The sequence below is a fragment of the Pongo abelii genome, chromosome 10, assembly GCF_028885655.2.
Source record: "Pongo abelii isolate AG06213 chromosome 10, NHGRI_mPonAbe1-v2.0_pri, whole genome shotgun sequence".
NCBI lineage: Eukaryota > Metazoa > Chordata > Mammalia > Primates > Hominidae > Pongo > Pongo abelii.
The window spans coordinates 25281169-25304197 of NC_071995.2; the positions used below are offsets into that span (position 1 = coordinate 25281169).

Consider the following 23029-nt stretch of genomic DNA (forward strand, 5'->3'; position numbering starts at 1 on the left):
ATATGGAGTCAACCTGTGTCCAATGGTAGATGAATGGATAAAGAAAATGTGGTACATCTACACAATGGAATATTATTTGACCATTAAAAAAAGAAAATCCTATCATTTTGCAACAACATAAATGGACCTGGAGGAGCTAGGCCCAGAAAGACAAATACCGTATGATCTAATTTACATGTGAAACCTCAAAAAGCTGATCTGACAGAAGTAGAAAGTAGAATGGTGGTTACCAGGAGCTGCAGAGGTGGATGAAGGAGGTTGGGGAGTTGCTGGTCAAAAAATATATTTTAAAAATTCTGCTGATTGGAATCCTATGTACACTGGTTTCTAACTTACAAGTTAGTAGTCATCTTAAGTCATTTATACATTTTAATTTAGCTCTCTGTGTTAACCCATAAAAATATAATATAATGCCCTGTTTTTACACATCCTGAAGAATGAGAATCATTGGCATGCATCATGAAAAAAAAAAAGACTCAGAGTAACTTAGTAATTGAGTACGGCTGGAGATAACAATGTGCAGAGAATGGCAAGAACTAAGGCAGGAGTGACATTATAAAGTTCTATGGTCCCAAATGCGATTTTGTAATTTTATCCATAAGAGAATGAAAATAGAAAAAAAATTATTTTAAGCATAGGCATGAGATAGCCAAATAGATGTTTTACAAGGATTATAACAGAGAAAATATTGAATATAAACTGGAAGCCAGGTAGTTATTTAAAATGCTGTTACCATCAGTAAGCAATGATGAAACCTAAGTTTAATTAGAATGGGGAAGAGGAGAACTAAACAAAAAATCAACATTTAAATAGTAAGTAGACTGGATTTGGTAACTGGTAACACTGAAACTGTTGGGGAGGAAATAAACTATGGGCAAATTATAGTAATAGCTAATATATACACATCAATGCTTTAACATTGTTCTGATTTTTAAACAGAAAACCCATAGGCAGCACAAGAATAACATAAGCCATGGTGAAAAAAAAAAGGTATCATTATAAATATTAGGTTTTATCATACACCATTCTTATCTTAAAATTTCATAAAATCTTCATTTTAAAATACCATCTGACTGAATTTAGTTCCTGAAAACATCAGTACCTTTTATAACTTCACCTATAATATAATCAGTCAACATTGATTCATAATATAATTGTTATACTAAGGTTTGGATAGAAAATAACAAAAATTTATCATCAAATATATTTCACTTGTTCAATGATTAAAATCTATAATTATAGGTAACATTTTCATAGCAAATTTTGTACGAAGAATTAATCTGGTGTGCTAGCATTTCCTGCTGTTAACTGTGGTAGCTACTTGTAAATGACATTTAAAATTAACCCATTCATTCATTCATTCTTTCATTCAACCAGGCCATGCCAGGTAAGTACCAGGTAGGTAAAACTACTAAACTCGGTGGGAAATATAAGTGAAAGAGAAGTTATACTTACTATCTGAAAGAAATTTAAAACTTAACTAAGGAAATTAAATGTAGGGACATCTCATTCTAACAGTAGCAACTAAACCTGTTAATGAATAACATTTTATTTTCAATTAAATTACTTTCAAACTACACTCTCTTCTGCTGCTTATTAGGATTAAATATAGCAGGTTATATATTTCACACTTTGTAACACTTGGACTTTTTGTTCTTTCTTTCTTTTAATATTAGAAGGCCCTAACTGGGATTCTCAAACTGGAAGTTGGATTTTGAATCTTGAATTACATTAAAAGTTTGTGTGTAAGCACATTTTTGAGGAGGTCTACAGATTTAATCAAAATTTAAAATGGTTTCATGACCCCAAAAGGTTGAAATACCATGAGGTCATTTAGGTAAGTAGAAAATGAATCTAAATCATGTTTCTCCAAAGCCAGTAACTTATCTTAATTTGTTGTTATACATCTTTTCCAAGCAACTTTACAATTCTGCAGAAAGAGGAATGAAAATAATAAAATGTCAGCCCAAAAGTCGCTGTCCTAAAATTATAAGTTAAATACCTAGCCAGTCCTGAAATTTTCAGTTATAGAATTTAAGATTTTAATGAAATATTTATGTGTCAAAATAAGTTTTCAAGATTTTTCATGTCTGACTTTAAAAAGTGCTGTGAAACTCACGGGACCATTACAAAGTGATTTAAAAAAAAAAAAAAAAAAAAGAGTATCAATCCCAGCTTAAAAAAATAAAGTTTCTAGGCTTTTTATGAAAATTCAGTTCCACAATGTTATTTTTTAAAGTTACAATTTTCTGCAGCATCAAAAACTTCCATTCTGAGGACCAGAAGTTTAATCCAGACAGGATGGTTCTCACGGGCCTTCTAAAGCAATCTACATCTACTGATGTAGACTTACAGGTAAGAAAGAAGAAGGTGATTAACACCTTCAGAAACAGTAGAAATCTTTGCGATTTTATTTAATCTCTGTTGAGCACAATGAGTATGAATGAATTCAAATTTCCAGAAAATCTGCCTGTAGGTAGAACAAACAAAATATTTAATCACAAGGGTCTGGAATCAGTACTCATTACTGCTAATAGCACAGTTGTATAAAAGAAGACACAATGCTACCTTATGCTAGCCTGACTCAGATAGGATTAGGAATAGCCAAAACCACAACATAGTTCCCTTTTTTTGCTTGTTTTCAATGATGCTTAGTTGGGATTTGTCATCTGAAGACAGCGTTTTTTATAGGTCATAATAAGACCAGTCTATAATCAGAGTCTGTAAGTCCAGTCTATATTTTATAAGTCCAGTCTATAATCAAAGACACCAAATTTAGGACTATCAGTCTCAGATTTTAGAGAAACATAACTGTTTTGATAATCCAGGTAATTTTAATTTTCTCCAGTGGAGAAAGTGAAACATCTCCAACAGACTGATTGTCACCAAGAGTTTTAATTTTTTGAAGAGGACAAAGAATTCCATTCAGCTTCCAGAGAATGAGCGAATGAGAAGGCATTTCATTTTCCAAAGCTCCCTTCTCTCTCATTTCTCTAACACAATACACTTGGAAACAAAAGGCAGATTATTAACTTTTAAAATGAAGCTACTTGTTTCTCTCCCCTCTCTGGATGCCTCGCCCCTCCTCTCTCCTGCCTCTCAGCACATCTGGTAACCATGTGTGGTAGTGCTAATGAAGACTTTCCTGAGTGAGTTACAATTAGTTCCGACTGCCGTGCAGCTTTCCCGGGCTGTACCAAAGTAAAACATGGGAATAGGGGCAAAGGAGAACCAATAACTATTTCACTTCTCAAAACTGAGTTCTCTTCTGCCCCTGGGACTCTCATCACCAATGCTCGGGAGGAATTTTTTTTTTTTTTTTTTTTAAGGTGTAAGCAAATACTTTCATAGTTTCCTCCAAATCAGTATTTTACCCAACTTGATTGAATGCAACAGGCAGGCAACAGTACTTCTATGATCCTCTGAACAATAAAGAATTGTTAAATAGATGCTATTCCGCCTTCATGGCCTACGTATTATATTTAACCTCACAATTTTATCTACTTTAATAGAATAAATTTGTGTGTTCGTGTGTTTTACTATTTGATGGATTAGAAGGAACTGCGGAAGCAAATGTACTGTATACAATTAGGCTGTCTTGAAAACGTACATTTTTGTTTACTCTAGGCCTCTTCCCCCTTCTCAATCAAGCTACTAATAGAGCTGTTTTAAGTTTCAACAAGGACCATATTAACTGCGGGTCTCCACATGAAACAGAATGCTAAACCCCAGAGTCTCCTGACAACGTAAGCTCAAAGTCTCCCAAATCCTGTTTCACATTTTTGTCTGAAATCATGGTTACTTCTTTGCAATGCTTTTTTCTGTACCTAGCAAATTATTAGTGCTCAATAGACAATATATGATGGCAGTGACGCCCTTTGTGAGCATGTTTTAAGTGACATTGAGGGTAGAAAACTTGATATAGTTATTTTTGACAACTTGTGTTTATGCCTTATGATTGTAATGGCATCTACTTTTTAATTTTACCAACTCTGGTCCTTTTATATGGATTTACTTAGTAAGAGCTAACCAATGATAACAACCACAGTTTGCATTTCAGCCTGCCAAGCATATTCTCTATATACACACAGTAGGCACATGAACGCCTATAACAATTAAGAGTTACAAATAAACATTTATAAATAAGAATTCAAAATCAGAAATAAAAACTGGATTTTCTAACATGTCACTTGAAGCTATAACAATGTATAAATCAAATCATCCCCAAAACAAAGAAATACAGCAATCAAGAAACAACGTAGAAGAAAGCTGTGGGAATGTTACTTCTTCTTTTAATAGAAACCAAAATGAAATGATATAACATCCAGGAATAGTGACCATAAAGAAAATGCAATAAGCATATTAGGTTAAAAAATAAATCACACTCCTTCAACTCCTCTGGAACTTAAATGTAAATAGTTTCTTAATAAAATAAAGAAAAACGTCTCCCTCACTATATATAGTTGAAAAATATTTCAAATTCATACAACTAAAATTTCTACAACTGTTTTCCCTGCTGCCGTCCCCTTCTCTCATTAAAAATGTGAATGATTTAACTGTACAGTACCAAAATCTCAGGCTAGAGAAAGTTTTACCCTGAGCTGGCCAGCTGTTTGCATCCATGTCTGGGTGATTATCCTTCCGAGTTGATCTCTGTCCCTTTCAGAAATGATCAAATTTAAAATAAAAACAAAAATCCTCTGCAGATCTTTTGTAAGGTGTGTGGGTGTTTTTTTCATACCAGGAGAACCCTAGAGAATGGGAAAATTATACAACACACGCAGAAAATTTTTATAAAAGGCTTTAACTTAAGTGATAAAAATACTGAGATTCATCTACATTTCAAAATGCCAATATAATTGGCACCACTAACAATAAGTTAGTTAGCAACACAAATACTGTAATATAGAATGATGTGACTTTCAGTACTAATTTTTTCTTTATTTTATGAATAGGATGCTGACTTTACTAGCAATAATGACAGTTAATGACAACCCAGTGAGCCATTGCCCAGTGCCTCCTGGGCCTTAGGAAGGGGGTAGTTCCATGTGTAAATGATAATTAATGCCATTAAACATTCCAACACTATACTTACTTAACAGCTTTTGGCATTCAAATGCTCAAATGTTTCTACAGTACCTTACAAAATAATTAGATACTGCGAAGGTATATCGGGTTGGTTTTCAAGGTAACTGATATTCCTCTTGAGAACAGAATTAGTCTGTAATTTTTATGTTCACAAATCAGTTTTATATGTGAGCATTATATTTTTATTGAACTAAGTAATAAGCTGTGTACGAATTCAATACACAGTAAGCCGTGCCCCTCACATAGTTGACATCAGTTCTCAGTCCCTGTGTCACTAAGGTTTGCTCTGCACCTGATGCTGCTATGGCAAATCAGACTGCTTCTAGATGTGATTCAAATGCATTTCTATAAACTGTGGGCTCAGTGATTTATGTAATGATCATAGGCCTACCCTCAATATTTCAGGAAGGCAGTGGGAGGTAAAACTAAATAATACAATATTCACATATTGGTTAACAACTTTAAAAGTTATTTAATGTTGGTAAACATATATAATAGGATCTGATTTCCTGACAATAAAGAATCCTTTTATTGTATGTACAGATGTTTAAATTAACACACACATTCCATTCTTATCTCTCTTGAATTCAGCAGGATAACTGTAAGTCTTTGCAAGGCATGTTATCAATGTAAAGGCAATAAAAAAGTCACTCTCTTGTGAATTACTATTTACAGTATTTCACAAGAATGGCATTCACACCCTCCAAATGAACAAGGTTGTCTCTTTAAATTGAAGGACACCACAGGCACTCTTCATCAGTTAGCATTAGTGATAGGGGGAGGGGGAGGGAGAAAATAAACCATTTTTCCATCATTTGAACTCTCCCTGACCTTTGCAAGCTATTTAAATATGCTCTTAAGACAATTCAAATGAATAACTTATATACACATACATAGAACAGATATACACACAGCAAAAGAGTGAATCCTATTAAGTAGACAGGTTGATATGTAGACATTCACCACCTTGAAGCCTATTTCTTGGTATTGTCATTGAGAGCACAAGAGTAACTCCCAATAAAAGATAGTAAAAACATTCCATGATTTTAATCAATAATTATGTGAACCAAGATACAGACTTGCTGTGAACCACATATAGATAAAACAAACTGATAAAAAATAATAAGAAAAAAGCCACCTGCCCATACAGTGACTTCAAATTTTTCCACATATGATCATGGTTGTACTAGATGGAGAAAGTGGGTAAGGAGACTGGCAAATATCAAATGCACTAAGAAGTATATAGTGAAATAGATCATTCAAGTAATATTTAGCTTAAAAAATTCAAAATATCCCAGTCTTAAACTTATTTCTATTCCAAAAGTTAAATATAAAATTTTAGGAAAAGATGTTACATGTCATGAATGTGCACTCATACACATCCACAAATACAAAATTATTTATTCATTTTTACTAAAATATTTGCTCAAAATAGAGACTAACTGGTGTCTGTCTAGCAATTTACAACACCGCTTCCCCACTTAACTTGCACTACATGCTGGAGTCTTAATGGTACTATTACTGGGCCAATTGCAATTTTTTACACAGAACACTGATAAAGATAGTAACCCAAACTTGACAGTTGAATGCATTAAAAAATCATGCATGAATCATGCATGTAAATATTTTTAGGTTGCTTTCTGAAGCCACTCAGTTACCTCTTTCCCCAGAAAGACATACAAAAGGGGAAAAGAGTAGAAACCAAGATTTAAAATATGACAAAATTATCCTCTATAAATCGTACAGTTTCTAGATGCAAAAGCAAAATCCTACCAAAATTAACACAGGAAGATAGAGATAAAAGAGTCCCAAATAAACCTTTCTTCCAGCCAGAAACCATGTGAATGTGGAAGTTTCTTCAGAGTAAAACATGTATCTTGGGTTCCCAGGAAGCTCTGTCAGTGGCAGGGATGTGGAATTCACTGGCCCTGCAAACTCATCTGTCCTGGGCTTTCCTGCTACCTTCTGGAGCAGTGACAATACCAATTCTAGAAACCAGGAGTAAAGAGGGAATTGCTCTATTGTGATTCCCAGTGACCCATAGAGCAGGATTTCACTAGTCCTATGACATGTGACTGAGCTTGGGAAGTTCCCGTATCAGTTCCAAAAATCCTAAGGTGGGATCTTCGCTTTGTGAAGCAAATTAATTACACAACCAAATATTGCCACATTCTTGAGGTCTATTGACACAATGGGAACTTCAACCCCTACTTAGCTTAGCATTTTTTTTCAAGAGTGAAAAGTGGTCCACGTAGAGCACAATTTAAGTAAAGGAAGATTAAAACATATTTTTATCCATTTCCTATGGTGGGAAATTACATGTTTCAGATTTGAGGTCCCCCTCTCAGGAAACCCTTTCAACTTTGTATTATTCACTCTTGAGTAGTATGTGGTAGAAAATGAGTGGAAATCAGTTTGTCCACTATTTCCCAGTCTTCTGCACTGCAATACTTTCATCAATATTTACAATGCCTCAGTCCTGTTTACAGATGTGTATCACATCAGGCTCAACCAAGTTACAGAATTCCCTATGGTTTTTATCCGGACATCTAATTAAAAACTAAAAGTTATTATTCTCACAATTATCACTGCTTTTTAAAACCAGTGTATTCACTACATGTTCTCCTTAGTTTCAAAATGAGAAAATAACCAGTATTTTATGTATAGGATATCCAATAATAATTTTATTAAGAAAGAGACTTAAGAAACTCTTCCCCTTTCCCATATCCCTGGCAGGATTAAATAGCGTTTCTAATGGTAAATACTGAAGTCAAAAAATGTGAACAGTCATGGAAACTGTGAGTTTTCCCAACACAAGTGAGTCACTTAATATCCCCAGAAGTAATGTAGCCACCCGAAAAAAAACACAGATTCAAAAGGAGATGATGATTTGATGGTTTTTCCTGCGTCTAAGTAAGATTGGCTATGACTAAATAATTTCTCAATTGCTGGACTAAAACAAGCCAAAACAAACAGTGTTTAAAACTTTAAAGTATATTGTGTGGTGGTGACTGTCCAAGGTCTTGCTAAAGTCAACATTGATAGATAATACTGAGATGAGTTAGATGCAAAGGGCTGTTCTTCAATTCATTGATTATAAAAACAAAAAACTCTGCAGCATTGTTGCAACCAGAAAGAAATAAAAATAAAACATTCTCACCTATATATTAACAAATCCAACATGATTCACATTTAATAATAAGAGGGGAAACATATACACCTGAGGTAGTTAAAGTTCAAATGGTTGCAAAATGGTAAAATATTTTTCTTAGTATAATAATAGTAGAATTAATCTCAGCATTTTCAAATCAATAAAAATTTTGTCCATATCCTACAATATATACATATTCATTTTCCCTAGCCCTTTTGTAATCATTCACATTTCTTTAAATGAAAAAAGTACCAGTATAGTTTAAAATATCAAATTGAAACACTGAAACCTAATCAAGGAAAAGTCATTCATTTAATCAAGAAACTTTTATCAAATGCCTATTGTGTCCTACCGGAAGTGTCTCAGTTCTGTTGGAAGGTAAACTATGCAGATACAATAGAAGTGAACACTTGTTTCCTAGCCTTGCTAATTTTAATCTTATTATGGAAACTAGGTATACATATTTTTCTAAGTTACTTAAAATTTAATTACTTAAAATTCTAAATTACTTAAAAATTTAATTCATGTCAATGTGATCAAACAGATCAGTTTCTTTCATTGTCCTGGTTCAATTATGTTAACATTATTTTCCCAGGAAGATAATGTTCCTAGGAACATATAGATTTAAAAAATCAGCAAATAGGAAAAAATGTAGGTTATAGACTTCTTTTGCAGCTAGACTTTGCAAAATGAACAGAATTCAGTATTGAAAATATCTATGGTTCTAACTTTGTCACTGTGTAACCTTAAATAAATTACTTAGCATCTCTGAGTCTTTACTTTCTAAACTATTAAATGGTTTGTGATGAAACTCCTCCAAGTAAAAAGATCACAAATTTACCACTTATAAATTCTAGTAAATATTTGGAAGATGGTAGAAACAAAGTAATTGTAACCATACTGTTATTATATTGACATAAGACAAAATGCCCTTGCGGTTGTTCAAAATCTACGTGAATCTTCTCTGATAATTGAAAAATATAAATGTTTCAATGTTTCATTGCAAATATGAAATATTTACTTAAGCTATATGCCTACAATGCTTATTAAAGATTCATTTAGGCCGAGCGCAGTGGCACTTTGGGAGGCTGAGGCAGGTGGATCACGAGGTCAGGAGATCGAGACCATCCTGGCTAACACGGTGAAACCCCATCTCTACTAAAAAATACAAAAAATTAGCCGGGCATGGTGGCGGGGCCTGTAGTCCCAGCTACTCGGGAGGCTGAGGCAGGAGAATGGCGTGAACCTGGGAGGCGGAGCTTGCAGTGAGCCGAGATCCCACCACTGCACTCCAGCCTGGGCGACACGGCGAGACTCCGTCTCAAGGAAAAAAAAAAAAAATTCTTTTAATGGTAGAATACTTGCTTGTGATTGGGGGAAATGCTAGTGATTAGGAAAATGGTGGAATGCTTAGAATACTTCGTGATTGGGGGAAAACACTTTATAAATAACAAGCACTTAATAAGTTAAGTACAACTCTAAATTTAAAAACATTTTCTCTTTACCAATAATGAAAAATACTATTATTTCTTAAACTACAGAATTTGGACATGTAGGAAAACTGATGTAGCTGCAAATGGATAAGAGCTATCAAAGCTGAAGAATCCCAAATATCAGTGTTTATCGTCCCAGTGGGATAGGTAAATGGGGCTTTCTCTATCTTTTGAGTCCTGAGTTTTGCACATCATAAGGCTCACTGAATACTTCTTAACTGAATGATACTAATCTTAGATATTCATATAGTTTCAGTGTCTCTATCCCTTAAAAAAATTGTCATGATGAGGATACTGAAATTATAAGCTTTGTATTACTTACTAGCAATACCATATGCCAGAAAAATGACAAATTACTGTGTTCAGGAGACAGACAGAGGGATCAATTTGGTGCTTAAGAAATACTGTCAATTAAGAATTTCATGAAGAAAAAAGCATTTGGATTCTTATGATTAAAGGCTACAAATTTACAATATAATACCATAACTACATTTTTTAAAGTCCTTAAACCACTCACTTTATTATTTCTTTCTCAAAACTCAACTCCTCTTGAGAATTGATAACTGCAAACAATAAATAACTTTCCAAACTGTTTCCATGATCGAACTCTACTGGTGAACAAAATATCGAAAGATCCTTATGTAAATTAAAACACAAGTGAAATATAAAATTGCTATACATGCTCAGAAAACATCATAAAGAAGTCTAGATAAAAAGTAGATAATAACATTAGATAACATTTTTTGTACTGGCTACAGAAACTACCATTTCTAAATTTCAAAATGTTCCTGTGACAAATGACAAACTAATAAATTCGGTAAGACTTGCTTTATTTGATGTATTTATTAATAATAATTTGTAACTTATTTTAAACTGAACTTTAAAAATAAACATTAAGTGCTCATTAAATAATGTTAAATCTTCTTGTAAAGCCCCAAATTAATCATTGAGGTTTTTTGTTTAACATCTACCATGCACAAGACACACTACTGGGCACTTTAACTGTATTTTAAAGTTAATAAATAGACTAAAGATTAATCAATACCTAATTTAATCATTTGAGTACATATCTTCAAGTATTGTGAAAAAAAATTTAGTGTAGAGCTGAATACATATAACATTTTTATTATAAAAATAAAGGACTAAAGAAATATGCAAGGCATATAAACAAACAAGTTTTAGGAAGCCTTGGTACTGTTGGTTCTAATAAATATGCATTAACATTAGCATAATATCAATGTGTACCTTCATAGTATTATATAAACAAAGTAGTAATAAAGCAGTTACAATTGATAAAACAGGTTGCACCATATTTATCCTTGCCTGGAATCCCTCTTGAAATCATGCCCAATATTCATAGCAGAATCTAGAGTTCAATAATATACCAAGTGTGTTACACTAACAACATTTTAAAATATTTCTTCCTGAGCAAGTTTTTCAGCTATTCTGAAGTGTGACTGACTGGAATATTTTAAAGTTTCTCTAGATAATGCAATTATAGTGCCATCCATATCCATCATGTATATTTAGCCTTTTTAAAAAAGTATATTTAGTGTATCATTTGCTTTAGTGATAGCCAGCAGCAATGAATTCCACAGTTTAGTTGTATGTTGCACAAAAATTTACTTCCTTTTAACTGTTTTGGTCAAGATATTTTATTTCACTGGGTGTGTACTTGCATTGAGAATATGAAGGATGCTAAAGAAATCCACCAATGGATATATATTTTTCATTATTATCTTCAGTCAATACAGATAATAGCCTTCATTTGAGTCTCATATTTTACTCAGGACTAAAATACAGTGCTGGCATTTGCGATTCCTTATTTCTCAATGATTTCATTTTCTGCTTTTGTGAAGCACACAGAACCTTCAGCAAACATTTCTCAAAGAATGTATTGTTTAATATTTATCAAAGTTTGTTACATTCTGACTATGAGTATTAGTAAAGGAGAGACTGGAATAGATAACCTAATGTCGGGGCATATAAAAATAATTGATAATGCTTCCCATCAAAGCCTGAGCCAATTTGAGGTTCACATTGTGTTGCAAACTACCTAAAGAAGAGATGAATTGTCTCCACAGACTTTCTGGTTCATAAATTTCCTGTAGAAAGGAAGTAATTGTTTTTGTTTAAAGGAAACATCCTGGGTTAAATTAAGCAAAAGTCTCATTTTCTGTCAACAGAAGACAAAGCAGAGAGGTAAAAAGGTCAATAAATATCGGAAAGCAAGAGACTAACTGGTATTTATTTGGTACCTTGCACGTGTAAGTATTGAGAACACCAGAAAAAACAAAATATCTGAATTCCTGAATTAATTTCCCTTTTTTGTTCAACTATTTTGTATTTTGTGAAGGCATGATATAAAAACATATTGCCCACCATACAATAAATATATATGCTAATGTTTTAAAGTTTAAAAGCTAATTCAAAGTAAAGCATGGCAGAACTGGGACAATCATCTGTTCTACCCACATGTGTCCATCTGGTCCAACAGAAATTTCTTACTGAATTTCTCCAAAAATTAATGTAAGTATCCCCCAAGTTCATTGGGATGGCGGCATTTCTGTGTTTTTAGTATCCTAACAAGACACAAGTTTCCTTAATCATATGTTGCACACATAAAACCTTTCCTGATCTACATGAGTTTTCTTTTTTGCGGATATTTAAAATGTTATGGAATTACTCATAAAAATGTAAATATAACATATAGTTACCTCTTGAATTTGGACTACTGTATTATTTCTTAGAAAGGAGAAGAATAATATATAATTTTTACTTTCTTGGGTATTTTCCATTAGTAATGGAACAACAATTTTAATTATAAAATACTGAAACCTCCATCATATATTGTCATTTTCAATTTAACCTTACAACAAAGCATGTACCCACTTCAGAGATTTGGGGTAAGGATTACATTGAATAAGTCATGCTAAACACATAGAGGAAGACCTAATATATACTAAACATTCAAATAAATTGTCATCATTGTTGTTTTATAAAAGGAACGATCAATGTCTTTAAATACTCAATTTGCCTTGGGGCATCCACAATTTGAATAATACTACACAAGATAAAGGTGTCTGTGCATGCTTTTGATTTATATGTATATGCAAAATGTATTTATCAATGTATTCAACAATTTTATACTAAGTACCTCCTATATGTGTACGACAACACAAAGATGAAGGACATAATGCCTCAGCAGAGAAGCTTAGTGTAGCAGGTAAGTATAATACTGTTGCATTTAATAGGTAAGTATGAAATAATACATTATGTGCCACAATAGAACTACACACAGGGTATACTAAGCACCAAAATATTGCTGCCTTTTCCAGTCCAAGAGGGGCAAGGATTACCAGAGAAGACAGTGAATTAAGACTTTTATGCTTCTTAGAAACATTCTCACGATAAGGCAGGATCTTCTTCTAAGTATGTTTATCTATTGTCATTATGGCATTATGTTGGCAGAGTCCTTGGGTATGCAACCTTAAAGAATGTTTCCATCTCCACATGATACTTCTAAATATTAGATTCAAAATGTCAAGTCGTATTTTATCCTATTGAGTTAAAAAATTCCTGGCTATCTCCAGATATAAATTAGTGTTTGTCTTTGAGAATGTCACTGTCTTCATAAGGATTTCTACAATGCATATTCCATATCAAACCGAACCTAAAATGCATCCCTGATTGGCCATGTCAGCCAGAAGGCTATTCTATTATCCATCATAGTGCCTGACATGTAGGAAGCACTCAAGAATACATATTTGTTAAAGCAACAAATGAGTGAATGAAGGAATTAAGTCTCAGTCCCTTACCATCTTAGAAGAGCCTTGGACAAAAGCAAAATACTCAGTATTACAGTAAATGTAGCATGTTCTAACTATTTTTAAAATATTTCTTTTGGATCTGAGGTGAACATTCAGAAGTCTGGATATGCTTCTGAAACAAAAAGTGGGTTCCAAAAAAATCTGAGCAGGGTTTGCGAACAACTAAGATCAGTCAAATCTCCCACTGGGAGGGTATGGCCATGCATAGCCTCAAAATACCCAGCAAAAGCATAGTAAGTAAGTAAGAGAGTGGACTCTGGACTCCACTGCTTGGGTTCAGATCAAGTCTCCACCCCTGACTAGCCATGTGACCTCTGGTAAGTTACTTCACCTCCCAGTGCTTTAGGTTATTCATTTATAAAATAAGAACACAATAATGCTTCCCTCATAGGATTGTTTCAAGGACCAAAGGGATTAAATATTTGAAGTAACTTTAAATAGCAGCTGTACGTATTAGGTACTCTATTGGTGTTTAATAAATCAGTAGTCATTTAAAAGACCTCCCAGGCTCAAGAAACCCTCCCACTCAGCCTCCCGAGTAGCTGGGACTACAGGTGTGTGCCACTACGCCCAGCTGATTTTTAAATTTTTTTGTAGAGATGGGGGTCTTACTATGTTGCCCAGGCTGGTCTTAGACACCTGGGCTCAAGCAGTCCTCTGGCCTCAGCCTCCCAAACTGCTGGGATTACAAGTGTGAGCCATCTTGCCGGCCAGAAGACAACTTTCTTAAAGACAGGGGCAATGAGAACTGCTACGTACTTCCGTTGAATTGTCATGGAGTTCCTTCCTATGGCTATTTGTAAATTTCAATGTGTAGACCATCCATTATGCAGAAACCAGTATGTATGGTGGCAGCTATACAGGTGTGTTTCAAACTTTATAAAATTATCCCTCTGTACGGGGGAATCCTTTACACATTTCAGTGTAGGATTCCCTCCTTGAACAGTTCAAACATGTTGTTTCTATGGCCAGGGAGCTGCATGGTTCTCCTCTGTCTCACATGTTTTGGTTTATTCCATAGCTCTTATGTGTCTCCTGTCACTCTGGCTGTTTTTGGTTTTGTTGTCTGTATTCAACGGAGGCTTGTGGTCATGTCTATTCCAGGCGACTGTGTTGCCAGTTGCGCGGTTTGCCCCCTCTGTCTCTCATCATTGCTTTTGGCTCAGTCCCTTGACAGGAAATGAGAGATTTATTTTATCTGGCTTGAACTACATTGTTGCTTCCTGACTACTGGTGTTACTTCACTCTAAATAACGTGACTTTGTGCTCACAGTCTGCCCAAGGTCAAAGCCTGAGGGTAATAGACACATTTAAGAGAGGAGAGGAGACTATAACCAGAGCGGGGTGGGCAAGAAGAGAATTTCTAAAAGGTAGTGATGTAAAAGTGAAACTTGGGGCAGGTCTAAATTTTCCGGTGAACTCGAAATGGAATCTGTTCTGAAGAGCTGAAAGGAGAGCCTTTTTTCCCTTTCCAGATGTTATCAATTTAAAATGACACTGCGAAGTAATTTAGGCTTGAAATTTAAATTTAGCTTTAAAAAGAAAGCATGAGTTATCTGGCAGAAGAATTTACAAAGCTTATTAATATCTGTGATATCCTAATTGTATGATATTAAATTGACATCATTATCAGAATTCAAATATTCCTCTTTGGGTTGACATAAAAATATAAGAGAATTATAAGAGTGCATAAATCAGTAAAGACAACTTAATTATGAAAAAGTAAAACAAAAGATATGCTACCTAGCCTCAGAACTTGTAGCTATAAAAAAGGTTTTAAAATGTGTCTTTTTTTTTTTTTTTTTTGAGATGGAGTCTTGCTCTTGCTTTTGTTGCCCAGGTTGGAGTGCAATGGTGCGATCTCGGCTCACTGCAACCGCTGCCTCCTGAGTTCAAGCAATTCTCCTGCCTCAGCCTCCTGAGTAGCTGGGATTACAGTTGTCCACCACCATGCCCGGCTAACTTTTTTGTATTTTTAGTAGAGATAGGGTATCACCATGTTGGCAAGGCTGGTCTCAAACTCCTGACCTCACATGATCCACCCGCCTCAGCCTCCCAAAGTGCTGGGATTACAGGCGTAAGCCACCACTCCCGGCCCTGAATTTTTAAATATAAACAAAAATACAACATCTCCAACCTATTCATAATATTTCCTTTCCTTCTTATTTTTCCCCCTTTGGAGGTATGAATAACACTTTCTTGGTTTTTCAGATACCTCTAGAGTTTCAAAGAGACAGCAGGATGACAACCAAAAGACATGGTGAAAGAAAACATTTCAGTGTCACTGATCACACCATTTATGCTGGGCTGACCTTTTCTGGAACAGTTTTAAGAATTGAGAGGCAGGGAGAAAACTGGCTAATCTAGAAATATATTTTCCTGTTCTTTTAACAGATAGTCATGTTATTTAATAATATTTCTGCCTCAGAAAAATAGATTTAATGGAGACGGACTTTAAATGAAGCAAAAAGGATTGAGATTACACACAATTTTGCACACAGAAAATTATTTCATATGGACACTCCATTCTTGGGGAACATGATGAAATGATGAAATTCCCTTTACTAAGGATATTTCAACACTTATTCTGTGTACTGTAAGCACAGTTTATGCTGAAGTCAGAAGGAAATTCCTAATGATATCTTAAAGACTGTAGGCGTTTATGACTTACGACATCTCCTTTATGAAGCCCTACGCAACTTTATGGCACTAGTGGGCATTACCACATGGGATCAGCCAGGACCTAGTGTCTGCAAATCATAAATGATTTATTTCTTTATGCAAATACCTCAGCTTTACACATTCTCTAACTAGAAATTTTTCAACAAGATCATACTTCCTTTACCTGTCAATTTCTTATGAGGTGGTCTGCATGTGGAATGAACCCTCAAACCCTAAAATTTGGTTGACACAATTGCATAACAATTCCAAGAAAGTCTCACTTTTTAACATTAAGTTACTAAAAGTCACAGGAAACAGTGTTTTGTAAACATTGTTTTCAATGTTTTCTGGTTGTTAAATTCTAAATAAAGTCTTGAAGAGTAAACGTTAACAAGTGATCCTTTTCTTCAGTTAGGAGCTTCTAAATCAGCCAAGAAGGTTCTCATGTGAATACCTAAATCATCCCAAGAATCTTCTCCTTGTCAGTCCCTACACCTGAAGTACTCAGGAGTAAAAAGTTAAGAAACAAAGGAAAATAACATTCATTAGAAAGTTACTATATGATCAGCACTGCATAAACAGCTTTCTGATACATCATCACATTGCATGCACACAAACTCCAGGCAAAATCAGTGTTATTACCTTCATTTTATAGATGGCAGAATGAAATTTCAGAGATACTAAGTAACATGCCCAAGATCATGAAGTTCATACATGGTGAAGTTGGGATTCAAATTTAGATGTATTTAATTATAAAACTCTTGCCTATTTACTATTCTGGAGTAGGAATTAAAACGATGAATTTCAGAATTCCGCATGTCTCAAGTCCAATTGTGTTCCTTACTGGTACAAAATCAAGAGTTATAAACAGGAGCAGTTCCTGTGTTCTTCAAAAGATTAAACATAGAGCTACTAAATGACCCAGTAATTCAATTCCTAGGCATTCACCCAAGAAAAATGTAAATATATGTCAACACAAAAACTTGTACATAAATGTTCATAACCACATTATTTATAATGTGAATTCATACTCATTGGTTCCAAAAGGTGGAAGCAACCCAGATATCCATCAACTGATAAATGGACAAATAAAATGTGGTATATCCATTCAATGGAATATTATTTGGCAACAAAAATACCTGAACTATTAACATATACCACACAACTAATGAAGCTTGAAAACATTACACTAAGTGAAAGAAATCAGTCACAAAATATCACATATAATATGATTCCACTTATTTGAAATGTCCCAAATAGGCAAGTTTATAAAGACAGAAAGTAGATTAGTGATTGCCTATGGCTGTTAGGGTTTCTAGGAAAAATAAGGAGTGACTGTTAATAAGCATGGGATTTCTTTTTGTGCTGATGAAAATGTTTTAGCTTTGATTGTGGTGATGTTTGCACCACTCTATGAATAATACTTTAAAAACCCACTGAATTCTTCAGTTTATATTTTGTACAACCACATCTCAATGTAAATGATGTCCTAATAAAGTTATTGCCAAAAAAAATACAGTTACATAAAATCTTAGCATACAAATCCTGAGGAATAAATAGGTAGCACATTCCCTATGGAGACAAGAAACTACTGAACAAATCTAGCTATAGCAGCAGGGAAAGGAAGTTGGTTTTCTTCTATCATTTTCCCTCAGCATCAGTAAAGCTTTAGTCTGTTAGGTCAAGGTAGACTTCTAATAACTGAAAGGGTTGAAAAGATATCACTCCTTGGCCAAATACGCCTTGAGACCAAGGCTTGATGAAAAAGTTAAAACCACAAACTGGCAGTTTATTTACCCATGCTAAACCACTTGTTTGACATTTCCTATCTAAACTGAACAGTGATTTGAGAGTTGTGTGGACAGCCACAAAGAACAACTGAAACAGTGAGAAAGTATTATTTTAAAACACTTAAGAGAATTCCCTGCACATTCAGTTCTTCATGTTCCAATGAACATGGCAAATTTGTCAATATGATTTTTAGTTCTGCAGCTAATCATTAGATGACAAAAAAAATCATGTTGTGGCAAAGAATCAGTAGGTAATAATCAGATATCTCATAATGTTGATATTTCCCAATCCTTCATAGTTTTTTTTTTGGAGGTAGGGGGAGAATCCCAGAAATACCAGAGCACAGAATAGCAGATTTATGAAGGACCAGCTCTCTGGAAATAATGTCACATTTATCCCAATAATCTTTAGATGTTTACACCTTAAAAGTTACTCAGCTGAAGTTGCTTTCAAATTAAACACCATTGCTGCAGTGTTTCTGTTGTGATTGTCGGAGGGAAGTGAAGCCAGTGCAATTTGTCCATGTTTTACAAATCACCATCTGGCAGGGATATGGCAACATGTGAAATCTTCACAGGACTCTTGTTTTTCTACTATCTGCTGGATAACTAAGGAGATCACCAGACTGCTGGGACGCCTGCCAGATGGTAAGCAGGTATGTTTATGAGTTTAAGATTCTTATTTTCTTTCAATGCTTTCACATGCTGTGGGCGCAGAGGCAAAAAAAAAAAAAAAAAGTGAAAGGGAAAAGAAAAGGGGAGTGGATAAGTGACTGTATATGATCATTACAAACGTCTTTGAGGTTTCTTAAAATGTGGATTTTCTAAGGTCCAGATTAAATTATTTTCTCTCAAGGTAGAAAAATCACCAGTCATATGGTTACAAGATTTTTTTTAAATGCTAGGTTTTTCATTTTTTTTGTACACATAAACAGGTGTATAATTTCTTCAATCCTGTTGACTAGACATACATTACTCAGAGGATCATAAGCTTCATCAGCAAACACGGGTGAGTGTATACCTGTTCATGGTAACCGGGCTAGTCATTTCAGTGAAATAAATGTGAGGGTCTGTTTATATTTTACTTTGATTACTTAAAAAAACTACGATAGGCAAAGAATACTTAGAGTCATAACAAAACCTCTGTAACAACAAAAGATCCACAGAATTGAATCTGAGAAGTTAAGTAGTAATAATTAGATTATTTTCTATGAAAAGGGCATCCTTTTAAACAATTTTGACAGAAAATAGGTAACTATCCGAAAAGAGGTAATGTCTAGTATATAGAGAGGTACAGTTCTTTAAAGTTATGTATGCATGCCTGCTCAGCAATATACCAGAAATTCACTGAGCTTCAGTAAGCTCATCTATATGTTGATAACAGTGCTACCTTTTATTATTGTTATGAGGTAAGAAATATAAGAAATATAAACTGTCTAGCAAGTATATAGTTGTTCAATAAATGAAGCCATTATTATTATTACTATTATTATTATTATTATTATTATTATTAGGAGAGGTCTCCTTCTAGGTTAAATCCCTAGATGTAAAATTTACTCATGTGAATATTCAAATATATATCTAATCTCAAATATGTGTTACTGAATTTAGATACATATAAGGTCTATATACAGTTGTATACTTCTACACAAATATTCAAGTATATAAGTATATATGCATAATAATAGATATATCCTGCCCAACTATAGGGAACAAAAATATTTTAACTTCAAGCTCTGTAGTTATACTGATTAAATATTAATAAAGTTTCACAGTTTCCAGAAGTGATACTTTGTGCAAATCACCAAACCTATCTGTGTCCTTATCTATAGAATGCAGGAAATAAAACCTGCTTCATAGGGTTATTATAAGGATTAAATGTGATTATTTCTACATAACACATTGCACAATGTCTGGCGGACAATAAATGAATAAATGGTTGCTTCCTTCTCCTTCTCCTTCCCCTTTAATTGTCAATTTTCCTCCATCTCTAAATTTACCTCTGTGATTGCCCAGCCTTACCTCCTTCCCTTAAGTTGAGGGATAGATATCTCTGCTTCTTTCTGACCCTTACAGTTGTATTCTTAATTTCATCAATCTTTCTACCAGAATAATTTTTCTCCGTAATTACATGACCCTCTCTCTTTTTTGTCATAAATTCCATCTCATCCACTAGGTCTTCTCCATAGCCAAAAATTTACTCATTTTCTCCACCCTAACTATAATGTTCTTTAGGATAAGTTACCAAACTTGACAGAGAGATGGAAAGCCTGACTAGGCCAATGAGCATAGAAGACACTGAAAAGATTATTAAAGATTCAACCTCAACCAAATTCAAGGCACGGGTGGATTTTTTCTTTGACCCAGGTAGTTTTATATTAGGTACTAATAAAACTGACTAGAAAAGAATGTTTCTTTCTTGTTTAAACAGTTCCAAAATTTTACAATGATGGGAAGACTCAAATTTTTAATAAGACTAACATAATTCTGTTACCAAGAAACAATCGAGATAGTCTAGTACACACACATAAACATAAGCACACACCCATACATGCACACGTTATATATCGAATGCACTTCAAAATAAGGAAAGAAAATCATAGCAAGTCAAATATTAGCAAATAGACTTCAGAAGTAAAAATTAAAGAATAATACACCATAATCATATGGAATTCATTCCAAGAACGAAGTGCTAGTTCAATATAAAGATATCTATTGAAGTAATTTTTTACATTTAAGATTATAGACTAACAGAAAAAATCCACAAGAAAATTGTTAAAAGTCTTTGAAAAAAGTGCCAAGTGTTCCAGATTTGTTTAGCATAAGTTAGGAGGAGAAGAAAACTGCCTTCTAAGGGAGATTATTTGTCCTAATAGCAGTCAAAACACGTAGTTGGTAGTAAAATAGTCATATTCTCTTTTGTTAATCCAACTTCCCATATTTCTAGCTTCATTCTCCCTTTTACCAACAACCACATTACTTGCAAACTAGGACATGTTTACTGACTCTTCTTAGTAATCTGTTATACACTGCTCAACTCATTGCAAATTGCTTCAGCTCCTACCTTTTTACAGAAGCTCTTTTCTCAAAGATTATCAATATCCATTTAATTTCCAAGTCCAGTGGCCTGTTCTCTGGCCTCATCCTATTTAACCTCTCCTTAGCATTTAAAACTGTCACATACAATCCTCTTAGCTCTTCTCTCTAGGCTATCTTCAATAGAGCCTTACTTGACGTTCCTTCCGCATCTTTGCTTGGCCATTTTCAGTCCCTTTACAGGCTCTTCTTCATTTACCTGCTCCTTAAACACAGGAGATCCCAGAAACCTACCATTTGACCCCTTTTTTCATGCCCTACCCAGAGAATAGGAATCAAACTTAAACAGGAATGGGAGAATCAAGACACTATTAATAAAACAGAATAAATGAAATACTGCATTAAATGCAAAATTTTCACCTGACTTCTAATTTCTCAGGTCACAGTATAAGTGAAATAAATTTTTAAGAAATATTGCAACATGAATGAGCTCTGCCTATATTACCTTTAAAATATTTAATAGTCTCTTGTTAATTTTAATAATACTTTTTAATATTAAACTTAATGAATGTCTTTCATGCTATTGCTGTTACTCAATATTCTTAAATATGTTATTGACATTGATAGTTAAATTACCAATTTAAACCCAAAATATGAGTTTTCTAATTTTGCATTACTTGATTTTTAACCCTTTCACAACCTAATTAATTTGAAAGCAGTTAGTGTTGTCAGAATTATTAGGATTTATCTGTACATAATATACCTGAATTGAGTGTAATAGAATTCAGCACTCATTTATTGAATTCCAGTGACATGTGAAATGTTTTTTATGGTCATCTTCTAATACGTCAACTTCAACCAGATGCTACACAAATGAAACTGGCTAACTGGCTTCAAGTAACAATTTTAAGGAAGCGCTGATGTTTTAATGATTTTAACCCTGAAATCCCATTCTTTCACTAATTTGTAACCAATAATACATTCAAACAAAAATCTGAGAAAGAGAATTACAGAGTTGTTTTCAAATTCTTTATTACAAGTCCAGCCATCAATCTCTCAATAAAATCTCCTCAGCCAACTTAGATCATCTTTCCCCATTGTCCCATCTTACAACTATTGTTAGATCATTTTCTGCTGCTATGTTCTCCTTGTCTGCCTTTGTAAAACTTAGAGATGACTTTTCCACGTTATTTGCAAATAAAAACTTTTTCCACCCTTTGCTTCTTTTTTTCTTTACTTTGATATGTGGTATCCCTTAATGTTACACCTTTCCAGTAACTTATGAAGCCAATGCTACTGCACCCTTTTTTTTTTTTTTTTTTTTTTTTTTTTTTTGAGATGGAATCTCGCTCTGTTGCCCAGGCTGGATTCTCCTGCCTCAGCCTCCCGAGTAGCTGGGATTACAGGCGCCCACCATCACACTCGGCCAATTTTTTTATATTGTTAGTAGAGGCAGGGTTTCACCATGTTGGCCAGCCTGGTCTCGAACTCCTGACCTCAGGTGATCTGCCCACCTCGGGCTCCCAAAGTGCTGGGATTATAGGCATGAGCCACCGCGCCTGGCCCCGTACTCTCTCTTATATCATACACATATCTCTCTTAAAGAAAATGTAAAATTCAAAAACTCAAACCTAGACAACATAAAATGGGCATTGTTTACTCTACAAAGAAGAGATCCTTAACTTTGCCCCAAAAAAATTACCTACCAAATCCCTATAAATAGTGATTTTATCTACTGCATGAAAAGAGTAAGTCAATTAAATAACATACATTTATACTCAATTTTCCCAAAGTCGTTTCATTGTTTGCAAAGTGGGCTGCAACTTATTCTCTTCAAATTGTTGCACCTAATGTCTTTCTCTTTATTGACTTGACATTGAGTTTCCTTAAAGAATTTCCATAAATTCTATATTTCATATTTAATAGCTTTCATTGAGTGTTATTAGATGGCAAACATTGTACTAGGTACTTTAGGTATCT

At 34.1% G+C, this 23029-nt stretch overlaps 1 protein-coding gene across 7 annotated transcripts in view; it reads right to left on the reverse strand.

Annotated features, from left to right (window-relative positions):
- SOX5 (SRY-box transcription factor 5) overlaps positions 1-23029 on the reverse strand; it is a 1035411-nt gene that overhangs the window by 500373 nt on the left and 512009 nt on the right. The gene's annotated exons all lie outside the window — the stretch shown is intronic.